Source organism: Gossypium hirsutum, chromosome A08 (assembly GCF_007990345.1).
Source record: "Gossypium hirsutum isolate 1008001.06 chromosome A08, Gossypium_hirsutum_v2.1, whole genome shotgun sequence".
Lineage (NCBI taxonomy): Eukaryota > Viridiplantae > Streptophyta > Magnoliopsida > Malvales > Malvaceae > Gossypium > Gossypium hirsutum.
The window spans coordinates 49,135,706-49,150,890 of NC_053431.1; positions in this window are offsets into that span (position 1 = coordinate 49,135,706).

A 15,185-nucleotide genomic window follows, 5' to 3' on the forward strand; every position below is an offset into this window, starting at 1 on the left:
ACACGCCAGTGTGGTTTGCCCGTGTGTCACACACGGATGAGACACACGGTCGTGTCTCTAACCCGTGTAGTTACTACAAAGCATGCAACATGGAAATTTTGAGGTGCAGGGGACACACGGCTAAAAGACACGCCCGTGTGGGCTGTCCGTGTGTCACACATGGTTTAGACACCTATCCATGTGCCTATTCATGTGGACCATTTGGAGGCTATCTTCCAAGCCATTGGTCACCCAAGAACCCTCATGTACTCCAACATGCTTAACATCCAACTATCTAGCATAGACCAGAATCACATACATAATTTGGCATGCGATCAAGAGATAATTATAAGAAGATACTCCAATTAACTATATGGACCAATTCACTTGGCCATATACATAATAATCATACCAATTAGGGAACCATTACTTTGGGCTAGCCACATGACATGATACATATACAAAATAACAATCACCTATACATGCCATGACTCAAAATAATCAAATGTATTATACCCAAAGTTTAGTTGATAGTGTGACTCGAGCTCTGACGTTCTCGATCCTTTAAGCTAGCTTGACGAATCTAAAAGAAATAGAATAGGGAGGAGTAAGTTATGAAGCTTAGTAAGTACACATATAAATAAAGTAAATCTTAATTAAACCATAGAATATTATTTACACCTTTGTCACTTTTTCATACCTTTCATCAAACATGTAATCTAAATTTTCTTTATAAGCATAATACAAAAAAACATATATTGCCATGGATGATCATAGTTGTAGAAGTACACAGATTAAACACATACCTTTGCTCCCCTGTACACATATGCATTTTACTTAGTTTACGTTCGAACCTCGTTTACATTACCCGCTGAACATTTGGAATAACGGACAGGATACTCGGATATAAACACACCGAAGTGCCATAATCATGGCATAGCACGCCTCTCAATAGGGCTACATATGAGCACCCGGACCTAACATGCATCACATTACCACACCTCTCAACAGGGCTACATAAGCTCCTAGACCTAGCGTATACCACATAGTTACATGCCTCTCAACGGGGCTATACAAGCTCCCGGACCTAGCATGTATCATGTCATCAAACGAGCTCATACTTACATAGCTATCCTAGTGACATGTCACTTGTATCCTTACCTATTCCTAAGTTTAAACGGGATTTTTGGACTTACGTCTCTTTGTCGAACATTCTCGAAATGTTGGTCGTATAACAAATGCTAACATGGCAACACTTGTAACATAAGAATAAAACATCAAAACATATTATAGGAACAAGGTAACCAAATAATATATTAATTACCCATATGTTATTTAAACATTTAAAACATTAAATAAGGTATTTATTTGTACATGTACTTACCTCGGTACAAAATATTCGAAATAGTGCCTATGTCTCGTACACTTTGTTCTTGCCTTTATCAAGACTCAATTCTCGTCTTTCTTGATCTATCATAAAAAATTTAGCTCATAAACTTCATACATTACTCAAATCGACCCTAAATTCATGCTTTGATAAAATTACCCTTTTTACCCCTAAACTTTCACTTATTCACAAATTAGTCCTTAGGCTTGTATGAAGAAATGCAAGTGAGTTTTCAGTTACCCAAGCTTAGCCGGATACCACTTGTACGTAAAGCAGCCCATACTTTCCTTCATTTCACACTTCTCTACCCATTTTCATAACTTTTACAAATAAGTCCTTTTTAGGGTTTCCATGCAAAATCTCTTAACAAAAGTTATTCTCCATACCTTAAACTATCATATTCTTCCATAATCCACCAAAATACATCAAACTCATGCATGGGTAATTTTATAAAAATAAACTCTACCATGAAATATGGGTAGAAATGAAGAGAGCAAGTTGCAAGGATGTCAAAAATACAAAGAACATTAAAAACGGGGCTAAGATTAACTTACTATCAAGCTTGAAAGTCGAAGAAACCCTAGCTATGGTACCTTTGAATTTTCGACAGAAATGTGAGAAAGATGAGCTGATTTTTAGCACTTTTTTCCTTTTTAATTCATTTAATATCTAAATGACCAAAATGCCCTTACTCACTAAACTTACAAAAATTTCCATAGATGTCCATATTTGTCCAAAAATTTAGAAATTGGGAAAATTTCTCTTTAGGACCTTCTAATTCATATTTCAAAACAATTTCTCACAAATTACACCTAAAACCCAAGTTTTGCATCTTATTCAATTTAGTCCTTATTTTGTAATTGGACATTTATTCTAAAAATTTCCTTATGAAACTTTACCACCTGCATAATCTTATATTCTAAATCGCATAATGATCAAAATCTAAATATTTTAACGTCAGATTTATCGTCTCGAAACCATTATTCCAACTAGATCATATTTCGGGATGTTACAATTCTGCAACAAAAGGTGAAAGAATTTAGAAATAAAAACATCACTTTAGTGAAAGTTCTCTAAAAATGACACAAAATAGAGGAAGCCACCTGGGAACCCGAGGAAGCTATGAGAAAGTATTATCCGAACCTTTTTTTTGGTCAAATTTTTGGGGACAAAAATCCCTTGAAAGGGAGAGTTGTAATAGCCTGTTTTTAGTGAAATCAAAACAGCAGTTTCGGGACCACAAATCTGAAGTCAAAAAATATATTTTATTATTATTTTATGGTCTACAGCATGATAGTATCACCGTATAAATATTTCGTTAAGAAATTTTACTGTTTACATGCCCAATTTTATAAAAAGGATTAAATTGTGTAAAGTGCAAAAGTTGTGTTATAAGAGCTAAACGTGTCTAATAGCTATAGAACTTTAAAATTGAACTCCTTATATGGTAGAATGTCAATGTCTTGGCAGTTGTGTAATTATTATTGTTTTAAAAGGTTAAATTAGTAAAAAGGTAATTACATGTTAAATTAAATAAAACCAAAGTGAAGTATCATCTTTTTCTTCATATTTTCAACTGAAAGTTAAAGCAAAAGGAAACCAATGTTGTGCTAGGGTTCGACTAGTCTTATTTCTTTGATTGGTAAGTATTTTTCTCTAGTTTTTAATAATTTCTATGTTTCTGGGATCGTTGTAGCTTAATCTAGATAGCCCGGGGACTAATTTGTGAAAATTTTAAAGTATTTGAGTTTTTTCATTAATTAACATGTTAGGGTTTTCAAGTTTATTGGTAGAAAATAAATGGTTGCTATTAAATTAACAACTTTTGTAAAGGAATTTTTTATGAAATTATCAACTAGGGATTAAATTAAAAAATGTGATAAATTATGTGGTAAAATTGTGAATTTGTGAAATATATGGGCTGCTATAAATATGTTTATAATTTGGCTAGGCTTGGATAAGGATAAAATTGAATGAATTTTATTTTTCAAGCCTAGGGACTAAATCATAAAGAATTAAAGTATAGGGGTAAAATGGTAATTTTTCCAAACATGTGTGTTGGACTAAATTGAATATGAACTATATTGAATTGAGTTAAATTCATACATATAGATCCGATTAGACCTCGTATGGAGTTAGATCAAGGCAAAAAGAAAATCTCGAGTTAGTCCTCTCTGTATCTACGAACACTTATTGAGGTAAGTTTGTGTAATTAAATTGTGTAATTATATGCTTTAATTGAATTAGATGTATGTTATTTGCCTTATCATCATATATGAATACCGATCACATATCCTACAATGTACGACGATTACCGAGCCCTGTTTGAACCTTAGGAATTCGTAGGATACAAATGACATGTCATTAGGGTTACCAATTTCACCTCTTTTGAGCTTATCGATACTCAGCTCGTATGAGTTTACTGTTATTCAATTCAGAGGATCCTTCTGGTTATAGCTCGTATGAGCACACATGTACATGAATTGATAGATTCCAGTTCAGTACACGTCGTGTGTACTACCCGCGTATCCAATGATATTCTAAATGGTTAAACGGGAATAGTTCTATTACGAGTTTATATGAGTTCGATACAAACTAGTACAGGTATTTACATGAATTACATGGACATGGTTTGTATATGATATATGGATACGTGGTATAGATGTTACATGTATATGGAGTTTAAATAGTTGTTGAACTCATACATGATCCTTAGTTTTTATATGAATTACATGGCTAACATGGTCGATGAATATGTGTTAGTCTTTTGGCCAAATTGAGTTGAGATATACTTGGGGTTTACTTACCTTAAATGTGATTAAAATGGTAACTTAAATTCTCTATTATACGAACTTACTAAGCTTAAAAGCTTACTCTATGTTATTTTTATAGTGATTCGAAAGCTCGTTCAGGTTGGAAGCTTGTCGGAGCTATAACACACTATCCATTGACTCTTTTGGTATTTTCGGTTATTTATTTTCAGTTATAAAGGCATGGATAGGTTAATTTGTCCAATGTTGGAATATAAGGGTTTTGTTGACATTAACCACTTATATGACTTGTGTTTGGTACATTTTGATGTGTATATATATGTGGCCTTATCATATTTGATGTGTGTTTGATATGGTAGAATGATGGAAAGTAAAATGTGGTTTGAATATGCATATAAGATATGTTATATACCTTAGTGTGATTTAGTGCTTTGTTATGGAAAACTTATAGGTATATTGATGTTGGTTAGAATGGTATACTTGGTACCATTTGGAAATATTGGTATGTTTTGGCAAGTAAGTTAAGTGACATGAAATGATGCAAAATGATTTACCTTGTGAATTGGTATTTTAGGTACCAAATAGGTGAGCTTGATAAGTGACCTTCATGGTAGGTTTTGGTACAATTATGCATATATGTATTTGGTCACTTAGGTAAATTTCGATACATGGTTGACATGTTTGCAAATTGTCATTTGAGGTGCCTAAGGGCATATTAGTTATATGTGATGATTTTACATGTTTAGGGCTTGATTTTGGCTTGATTGGGATACCTAATTATGACTTGTGTATATGCAAGATGTTGACTGTAGGTGGAAGCCAAATTTGGTAAGAAATGTGTCTTGTAAAATGACCTATTTTCATCCATACGAATAGAGACACGAGCGTGTGTCTGAACTGTGTGTGACACACGACCAAGTAACATGGCCCTGTGTCCCCTGTATCTTTTAAATAACGCAAGTCAGTATGCTTACACGGCATAGCACACGGGCATATGGCTTGGCCATGTGGCACAAGTCAATGAGTTACACGGGCACAAACACGGGTTGGGACACGATCGTGTGTCGCCATTTTGAATGCCCACATGGCCTAAGACACGGGCGTGTCTCTTGGTCTTGTGAGTCACACAGCCTGGCCACTCAGCCGTGTGAGCCCTGCAGTTTTGAAAATTTTATAAGTTCTTGAAAAATTCTTTGAATTTTCAATTTTGTCCTAATTTGCTTCTAAGGTGTATTTTTGGCCTCGAGGGCTTATATTAGGAGCAATATGCATAATTATGATTGGTTTTTGACATGAATGCTATATGTTTTTGTGACAGCCCAAAGTTGACCCTAGTCGGGAAGTAGTTTCGGGACCGCTAAACCGAGTCACCGAAATGTTTGAATGTGATACTTATTGTCTAGAATATGTAATTATGAATGTGTGAAAATTTCAAGCTTCAATTTGGTTGATTTCATGTGAATTTAGTCGATAGGACTTATGTGAGAAAATTCTAAAATGTGATAGGTCAATGTGTGAGGACCTATTAGTGCATGTGGACAAAGGGGGGACTTGCATGTCAAATTCCCCCCCTACTAGTAGTGGCCGGCCATGACAAGCATGGTAGACCAAGTTTGATGGCCAAGACATGTCATAGACATGTTTTGTTGGTGCATCATGGGTGGAAAAAAATAAAATAATAGGCATGGAAATTAAATAATGAAAAGGAGTATGATGATTACACACACAAAAAAAAAGTGAGTAGTTGATTCTTTTCCCCCCCCATTGCCGTGAGCTAAAGAAAAGAGAGGAGAAGATCTTTGTTCATCCTTTTCTCACCTTCATTTAGAAAGAAAAACAAAGAAAAATTTTCTCATCCTTTGGTTCATCCTTGGCCAAAAATTTTATGGAGGAAAGAAGAAGAAAGGTGAAGAGATTCGGCCATGCATGTAGCTAGGCTAAGGTATGTTTGATGATGTTCCATGAGATGCATGCATGTTTGAGTTGTTAGCTTGAGTTCTACCTAGCCCATGGTCTAAATCTTGCTATGTGATGGAAATGGCACTTGACCATGGATGCATCATTCTTGGTTGATGTTTGATGTTGTGGTGATGAGGCATGAGGATGAGTTAAGATTCGGCCTAGGTGGAGGTCATGTTAATGCCATTGCATGCAAAATATGAATCTTGTTAATGATGCATGTGATGATGGCTTGATGATTCTTGAACCTCCTTTTTAGCATTTTTGTGTGAGCACATATGTGCATTGGTTCCTAAATGGAGAAGAATCGGCTAGCAAGATGTGTGCTAAGGCCGAATGTAACTTTGCATGTTGATGAGCAATGCATGTGTTAAATCGATGAAAAGGGGGGAGGATGCTTTACTAGTGTGTGTATATGTGTGTATTAAGTGTTGAGATCGACCCCAAAAATAGACATGCATATTCGGCCAAGGGGAAAGAAATTAGCTAATATGTTGTGTTGATGCATGATTTTTGCATGTATGAGACTTTAATGTCTAATGTATAAATATGGGCTAAGTGCCTTGTGTTCATCTTTTTGATGCCTAAATGATGAAATCAATTTATTTGTTTGATTAAGCTCAAGAGCAAAGGGGAAATAAATCCGATAAAGGGAAGGAAAAAGTGGTCGAATAGTTAGCGGAATCGTTCGACAACACCCGAGGTAAGTTCTTGAGTAAGAGAGCTTAAATTACGATGTGATTAAATCATGCTCTATGTGTTGCTATTGAGCCGAATGTGCAAGGACGATATGTGCCTTGTGTTTGAGTTTCGCAAATGAAAATGAAATATGAATGTGCCATGAATTATTGTTAGATGTGCATGATTAATTGAATGCTGTCCGGGCTAAGTCCCGAAGGCTTTGTGCTAAGTGAATATATCCGGACTAAGATCCGAAGGCATTTGTGCGAGATACAAATTCCGGGTTAAGCCCCGAAGGCCTTTGTACGAGATATTAAATCCGGGTTAAGTCCCGAAGGCATTTGTGCGAGTTATTAAATCCGGGTTAAGTCCCGAAGGCATTCGTGCGAGTTATTAAATCCGGGTTATGTCCCGAAGGCATTGTGTGAGTTACTAAAACCGGGCTATGTCCCGAAGGCATTTGAACGAGGAGCTATATCCGGTTAAATCCCGAAGGTACGTGATTTGGTAATGAATGAGCTTGCTGTAAAATTCCAGCGAATACTCGAAAAACATCCCAATATGGGGATATGTTATGTATGTGTTGAATTTAATCGAGCCCTTGCAAATAAATGTTCGCTCAGTTGATAAACGAGCTACCGGCCTTCGGCTAAGTTAGTCTATTGTGTATGTACATAAGGGTTGTTAATGTTGTGAAGCAAGTTTGATTTCGGTAAATTGCGTATTATGAAATATTCCATTTAGCCAAATGTGTGTTATTCTTTGTTTATGCTGGAATTCCTTGCTCAAACTTACTAAGCATAAATTGCTTACTCGTTACACTGCTCCTCTGTTTTATAGATTTTTGGTTCTCCAGCTATCGGATTCGGGATCTTGAAGTCGAAGTCGCCCACACTATCAAAGGCTCTTTTGGGTACTATTTTGGTTGAATTTTGATATGGCATGTATAGGACTACCCATTGTGGTTTTTCGAGTACTTTATGAAATGTATAAGTGTACAGCCATGCGAAAATGGCTTGTAGAAGTGGAGTATGGCATTAGACCATTCGTGTTTATGAATGTATAGATGGTTTCATGATGTAACTATAGTTGGAATGGAAGTGTTGAGCAAATGATCAGCCATTGGAATGGCTAAGTATGATCATATGTGGGCATATGTATGACAAGGCCCTAGTTGGTCCATGAAACCCCGAAAATAGGTAAGGTTTACTTTGAAAACAGAGGCTGACAGCAGCAGTGGTGTGGATTGGAAAAATCACAAGAATTCGTAGGAGTGGAATTAAATAGTGAATAAATTATGTAATCGAACCTTGATGAATCTACTTTCATATGAAAGTACAGTAAGAGATATTCAGGTTCTTGTGGAACAGGGCCAGAACAGTTTCTGGATTCCCTGTTCCGACTTTGGAAATTCACTATAAATTGACCAGAGATAATTAGGAGTCATACCATATATGTATGGATTCCTCTCTGAGTCTAGTTTCCATAGAAACAAACGGCATAAATATTGAAGCTCTGTGCAGAGAGATATCCAAGTCGTAATGGGAAAATGTCAGTGTAGTCGACCCCTGTAACATGGGAGACTTTGACTAATAAACTGTACTAATTGGCCCGACCAAAAATTCTAGAAAAAAATACATAGGTGGGGACATGAGTCTAGTTTCAGGGAAAAATCACAAAACTGATTTTCGAGTTGTGAAACTCAAGATATGATTTTTGAAGCGACTAGTACTCAGACTGGGCAGTGTCTGGAAAAATTTTTCAAAGTTTGTTAACATCTCGTGTCCGACTCCGGTGTCGGTCTCGGGTTCGGGGTGTTACATTAAATTGGTATCAGAGCTACGGTTTAGTCGATTCTAGGACTACCGTAATGTGTTGGGTCTAGCTATACATGCCATTTTATGTGATTACTTGATAGTGTGGTGACTTCTGAAAATTGTAAATGTGTTTATAGTAATGGATCCCGATCATGACCGAGAGGTAGCTGATGATCTTGAGAGTGTAGCGCCTGCTCCCGCACAAGGGACAGTGCCGGCAGACTCTCAACCTAATGCTAGTAATCCGAATGATGAAGCTAGACAAGCATTCTATAGCGTGATGAATGATTGGTTTAACCAATACATTCGAACTAATATGGCTGTTCCACAACCTCCATTCCCGATAAATTCTACCCCCGCACCTACAATACCACCGGTAACGGACCAAATAAGGTCAAATAAGCCCCCAATTGACAGAATCCGAAAACATGGGGCTACTGAATTTAAGGCTATGGATAGCGATGATGCCGAGCAAGCTGAATTTTGGCTGGACAACACTATCCGGGTACTCAATGAGCTGTCTTGTACATCCGATGAATGCCTAAAGTGTGCCATCTCCTTGCTACGTGATTCTGCCTACTATTGGTGGAGTACTCTGACTTCTGTTGTGCCCCGAGAGCAAGTAACTTGGGAGTTTTTCCAAACTGAGTTTCGGAAAAAGTATATCAGTCAGAGATTTGTTGATCAAAAACGGAAGGAATTTCTTGAGCTTAAGCAAGGCTCCATGTCGGTTACTGATTACGAGCGAAAATTTGTTAGACTTAGCAAATACGCTCGGGAATGTGTTTCGTCCGAAGCTATTATGTGTAAACGCTTCGAGGATGGGCTGAATGAAGATATAAAAATGTTCGTTGGCGTTCTTGAAATACGAGAGTTCATGGTACTTGTTGAACGAGCTTGTAAAGCCGAAGAGCTTAGAAAAGAAAAGCAAAGAGTTGATGAGGGAACTGGAGAGTTTCGTAAAAGATCCTCGGGAAGGTCTCTTCAACAGACATCGAAGAGATTTCGAGATGATGCGGGCCAGTTTAGAGGCACTTCGGGCCTTTTTAGACGAGATCGTGATCGACCCCCTGTGGGTACACGAGGCACTTCGGTCGCCAGTGTTGGGAATGAACGTCGAGATAGAACGAAGTGTCGATATTGCGGTAAATGGCATTCGGGGAGTTGTAGATTCCCTGACCGCTCCTGTTACAAGTGCGGATCAGTTGACCACTTCATTAAAGATTGCCCGAGGTTGTTTGAACAGAATGAAAATCAGAGTGGGAAACCGGGTGCTACCACTGCTCGAGGTAGACCATTTGGAATTACGGGCAATGCTAGTGGTGGTCAGAGAGGATCTAGTGATGATATAACCAGATCCGAAGCTCGTGCGCCTGCTAGAGCTTATGCTATACGTGCCCGCGAGGATGCTTCATCGCCTGATGTTATTACCGGTACATTCACTCTCTTTGATACTAATGTAATTGCTTTGATTGACCCCGGTTCTACTCATTCTTACATATGTGAAACCTTAGCATCCAGTAAGACTTTACCTATTGAGTCTACTGAGTTTGTAATTCGGGTGTCAAATCCCTTGGGTCGTTACGTGCTTGTCGACAAAGTGTGTAAGTAATGTCCCCTAGAAATTCGAGGTGCGCAAATAACGAAGTAATCCGAGTTGAGTCTACGGACTTGGAGGGGATGCCAGCTGTAATATCAACAATGTTGGCCCAGAAATATGTAAGAAAAGGGTGCGAAGCATACCTTGCGTATGTACTGGATGACAAAGAATTAGACAAGAAACCCGAATCTGTGCCGGTGGTTTGTGAATACCCGGATGTTTTTCCGGAAGAATTACCGGGTTTACCACCTGTTCGGGAGGTAGAGTTTGGTATTGAGCTTGTACCTGGGACTACACCGATTTCGATAGCTCCGTATCGTATGGCACCAACCTAGTTAAAGGAGTTGAAAGCTCAGTTGCAAGAACTGACGGATAGAGGTTTCGCTCGACCAAGTTTCTCACCTTGGGGTGCACCAGTATTGTTTGTGAAAAAGAAGGACAGAACCATGAGGTTGTGCATTGACTATCGTCAGCTGAATAAAGTGACGATAAAGAACAAATATCCATTGCCGCGCATCGATGATTTGTTCGACCAACTGAAGGGAGCCTCAGTGTTCTCAAAAATAGATTTGAGATCGGAGCTTTTTGGGGCTCGCCGGTTATTACCGACGATTTGTGAAAGGTTTCTCGATGATAGCCACACCAATGACGAAGCTACTTCAAAAGGATGTTAAGTTCGAGTGGACGGAGAAATGTCAGAAAAGTTTCGACCAACTGAAAACTCATTTGACTGAAGCTCCAATTTTGGTGCAACCCGAATCAGGTAAAGAGTTTGTCATTTATAGTGACGCATCCCTACTTGGGTTGGGTTGCGTATTGATGCAAGAAGGTCGAGTCGTGGCCTATGCGTCGAGACAATTGAAGCCACACGAGAGGAATTATCCGACCCATGATCTCGAACTAGCTGCCATCGTGTTTGCTTTAAAAATATGGCGACATTATCTGTTTGGTGAGAACTGCCATGTATTTTCGGACCACAAAAGTCTCAAATATTTCATGACTCAACGAGACTTGAATCTGCGACAAAGACGTTGGCTTGAGTTGTTGAAAGATTACGAGCTTGTCATTAATTACCACCCGGGAAAGGCTAACGTGGTTGCGGACGCCTTAAGCCGGAAGTCATTGTTTGCTTTACGAGCGATGAACGTGCATTTGTCTGTTCTACCAGACAGTGTGTTAGTAGCTGAATTAAAAGCTAAACCATTATTGACTCACCAAATTCGTGAAGCTCAGAAAGTCGATGATGAATTGGTTGCAAAACGGGCTAAGTGTTTTCCGAACGAGGAATTGGAGTTTCAAATTGATAATGATGATTGTTTGAGGTTCAGAAATCGTTTGTGTGTTCCAAGGAATTCGGAACTTATTTCGATGATTCTGAACGAAGCCCATTGTAGCCGAATGTCAATTCACCCGGGGAGTACGAAAATGTACAACGATTTGAAACGTCAATTTTGGTGGCATGGTATGAAACGGGACATCTCCGACTTTGTTTCGAGATGTTTAATATGTCAACAAGTGAAAGCGGAACATCAAGTGCCTTCAGGATTACTCCAGCCGATCATGATACCCGAGTGGAAATGGGATCGAGTCACATGGACTTTGTGTCCGGACTGCCCTTGTCAGCAAGTAAGAAGGATGCGATATGGGTTGTTGTTGATAGACTGACTAAGTCGGCTCATTTCATCCCCGTACGTACGGATTTTTCATTGGATAAACTAGCTGAATTGTACGTTTATCAAATTGTGAGATTACACGGGGTACCTGTTTCTATCGTGTCGGATAGAGATCCGAGATTCACCTCACGATTTTGGAAGAAATTGCAAGAAGCTCTGGGTACCAAGCTGCATTTTAGCACTGCTTTTCACCCCCAAACCGATGGTCAATCCGAGCGGATAATTCAGATACTTGAGGATATGTTGAGATGTTGCATCCTCGAGTTCAGTAGTTCATGGGAACGGTATTTACCTTTGATTGAATTCGCTTACAACAATAGTTTTCAATCAAGTATTAAGATGGCACCTTACGAGGCTTTGTACGGTCGTAAATGCCGTACACCATTGTTTTGGACCGAGCTCGGTGAAGGTAAAATTTTCGGAGTTGATTTGATTAAAGATGCTGAACAGAAAGTAAAGGTAATCCGTGAAAGTCTGAAGGTAGCCACGGATCGTCAGAAGTCGTACGCAGATTTGAAACGAAAAGACATCGAGTATCAGGTGGGAGACAAAGTGTTCCTTAAGGTTTCACCTTGGAAAAAGATACTCAGGTTCGGCCGTAAGGGCAAGTTGAGCCCAAGATTCATTGGGCCGTACGAAATCTCCGAACGAGTTGGTCCGGTTGCGTATAGATTGATTTTGCCCCCAGAGCTTGAAAAGATTCATGACGTCTTTCATGTTTCGATGCTTCGACGCTATCGATCTGATCCATCGCATATAATTAGCCCATCAGAGGTTGAAATTCAAGTCGACATGAGCTATGAAGAAGAACCGATGCGTATCCTAGCTCGTGAAGTGAAGGAGTTGCGAAACAAAAGAGTTCTGCTAGTAAAGGTGTTATGGCTCAAACACGGGATCGAGGAAGCTACTTGGGAGACTGAGAGCTCGATGAAAGAACGATACCCAAACCTATTTACCGGTAAGATTTTCGGGGACGAAAATTTCTTAAGTGGGGGAGAGTTGTGACAGCCCAAAGTTGACCCTAGTCGGGAAGTAGTTTCGGGACCGCTAAACCGAGTCACCGAAATGTTTGAATATGATACTTATTGTCTAGAATATGTAATTATGAATGTGTGAAAATTTCAAGCTTCAATTTGGTTGATTTCATGTGAATTTAGTCGATAGGACTTATGTGAGAAAATTCTAAAATGTGATAGGTCAATGTGTGAGGACCTATTAGTGCATGTGGACAAAGGGGGGACTTGCATGTCAAATTCCCCCCCTACTAGTAGTGGCCGGCCATGACAAGCATGGTAGACCAAGTTTGATGGCCAAGACATGTCATAGACATGTTTTGTTGGTGCATCATGGGTGGAAAAAAATAAAATAATAGGCATGGAAATTAAATAATGAAAAGGAGTATGATGATTACACAAAAAAAAAAAAGTGAGTAGTTGATTCTTTTCCCCCCCCCATTGCCGTGAGCTAAAGAAAAGAGAGGAGAAGATCTTTGTTCATCCTTTTCTCACCTTCATTTAGAAAGAAAAACAAAGAAAAATTTTCTCATCCTTTGGTTCATCCTTGGCCAAAAATTTTATGGAGGAAAGAAGAAGAAAGGTGAAGAGATTCGGCCATGCATGTAGCTAGGCTAAGGTATGTTTGATGATGTTCCATGAGATGCATGCATGTTTGAGTTGTTAGCTTGAGTTCTACCTAGCCCATGGTCTAAATCTTGCTATGTGATGGAAATGGCACTTGACCATGGATGCATCATTCTTGGTTGATGTTTGATGTTGTGGTGATGAGGCATGAGGATGAGTTAAGATTCGGCCTAGGTGGAGGTCATGTTAATGCCATTGCATGCAAAATATGAAGCTTGTTAATGATGCATGTGATGATGGCTTGATGATTCTTGAACCTCCTTTTTAGCATTTTTGTGTGAGCACATATGTGCATTGGTTGCTAAATGGAGAAGAATCGGCTAGCAAGATGTGTGCTAAGGCTGAATGTAACTTTGCATGTTGATGAGCAATGCATGTGTTAAATCGATGAAAAGGGGGGAGGATGCTTTACTAGTGTGTGTATATGTGTGTATTAAGTGTTGAGATCGACCCCAAAAATAGACATGCATATTCGGCCAAGGGGAAAGAAATTAGCTAATATGTTGTGTTGATGCATGATTTTTGCATGTATGAGACTTTAATGTCTAATGTATAAATATGGGCTAAGTGCCTTGTGTTCATCTTTTTGATGCCTAAATGATGAAATCAATTTATTTGTTTGATTAAGCTCAAGAGCAAAGGGGAAATAAATCCGATAAAGGGAAGGAAAAAGTGGTCGAATAGTTAGCGGAATCGTTCGACAACACCCGAGGTAAGTTCTTGAGTAAGAGAGCTTAAATTACGATGTGATTAAATCATGCTCTATGTGTTGCTATTGAGCCGAATGTGCAAGGACGATATGTGCCTTGTGTTTGAGTTTCGCAAATGAAAATGAAATATGAATGTGCCATGAATTATTGTTAGATGTGCATGATTAATTGAATGCTGTCCGGGCTAAGTCCCGAAGGCTTTGTGCTAAGTGAATATATCCGGACTAAGATCCGAAGGCATTTGTGCGAGATACAACTTCCGGGTTAAGCCCCGAAGGCCTTTGTGCGAGATATTAAATCCGGGTTAAGTCCCGAAGGCATTCGTGCGAGTTATTAAATCCAGGTTAAGTCCCGAAGGCATTCATGCGAGTTATTAAATCCGGGTTATGTCCCGAAGGCATTGTGTGAGTTACTAAAACCGGGCTATGTCCCGAAGGCATTTGAACGAGGAGCTATATCCGGTTAAATCCCGAAGGTACGTGATTTGGTAATGAATGAGCTTGCTGTAAAATTCCAGCGAATACTCGAAAAACATCCCAATATGGGGATATGTTATGTATGTGTTGAATTTAATCGAGCCCTTACAAATAAATGTTCGCTCAGTTGATAAACGAGCTACCGGCCTTCGGCTAAGTTAGTCTATTGTGTATGTACATAAGGGTTGTTAATGTTGTGAAGCAAGTTTGATTTCGGTAAATTGCGTATTATGAAATATTCCATTTAGCCAAATGTGTGTTATTCTTTGTTTATGCTGGAATTCCTTGCTCAAACTTACTAAGCATAAATTGCTTACTCGTTACACTGCTCCTCTGTTTTATAGATTTTTGGTTCTCCAGCTATCGGATTCGGGATCTTGAAGTCGAAGTCGCCCACACTATCAAAGGCTCTTTTGGGTACTATTTTGGTTGAATTTTGATATGGCATGTATAGGACTACCCATTGTGGTTTTTCGAGTACTTTATGAAATG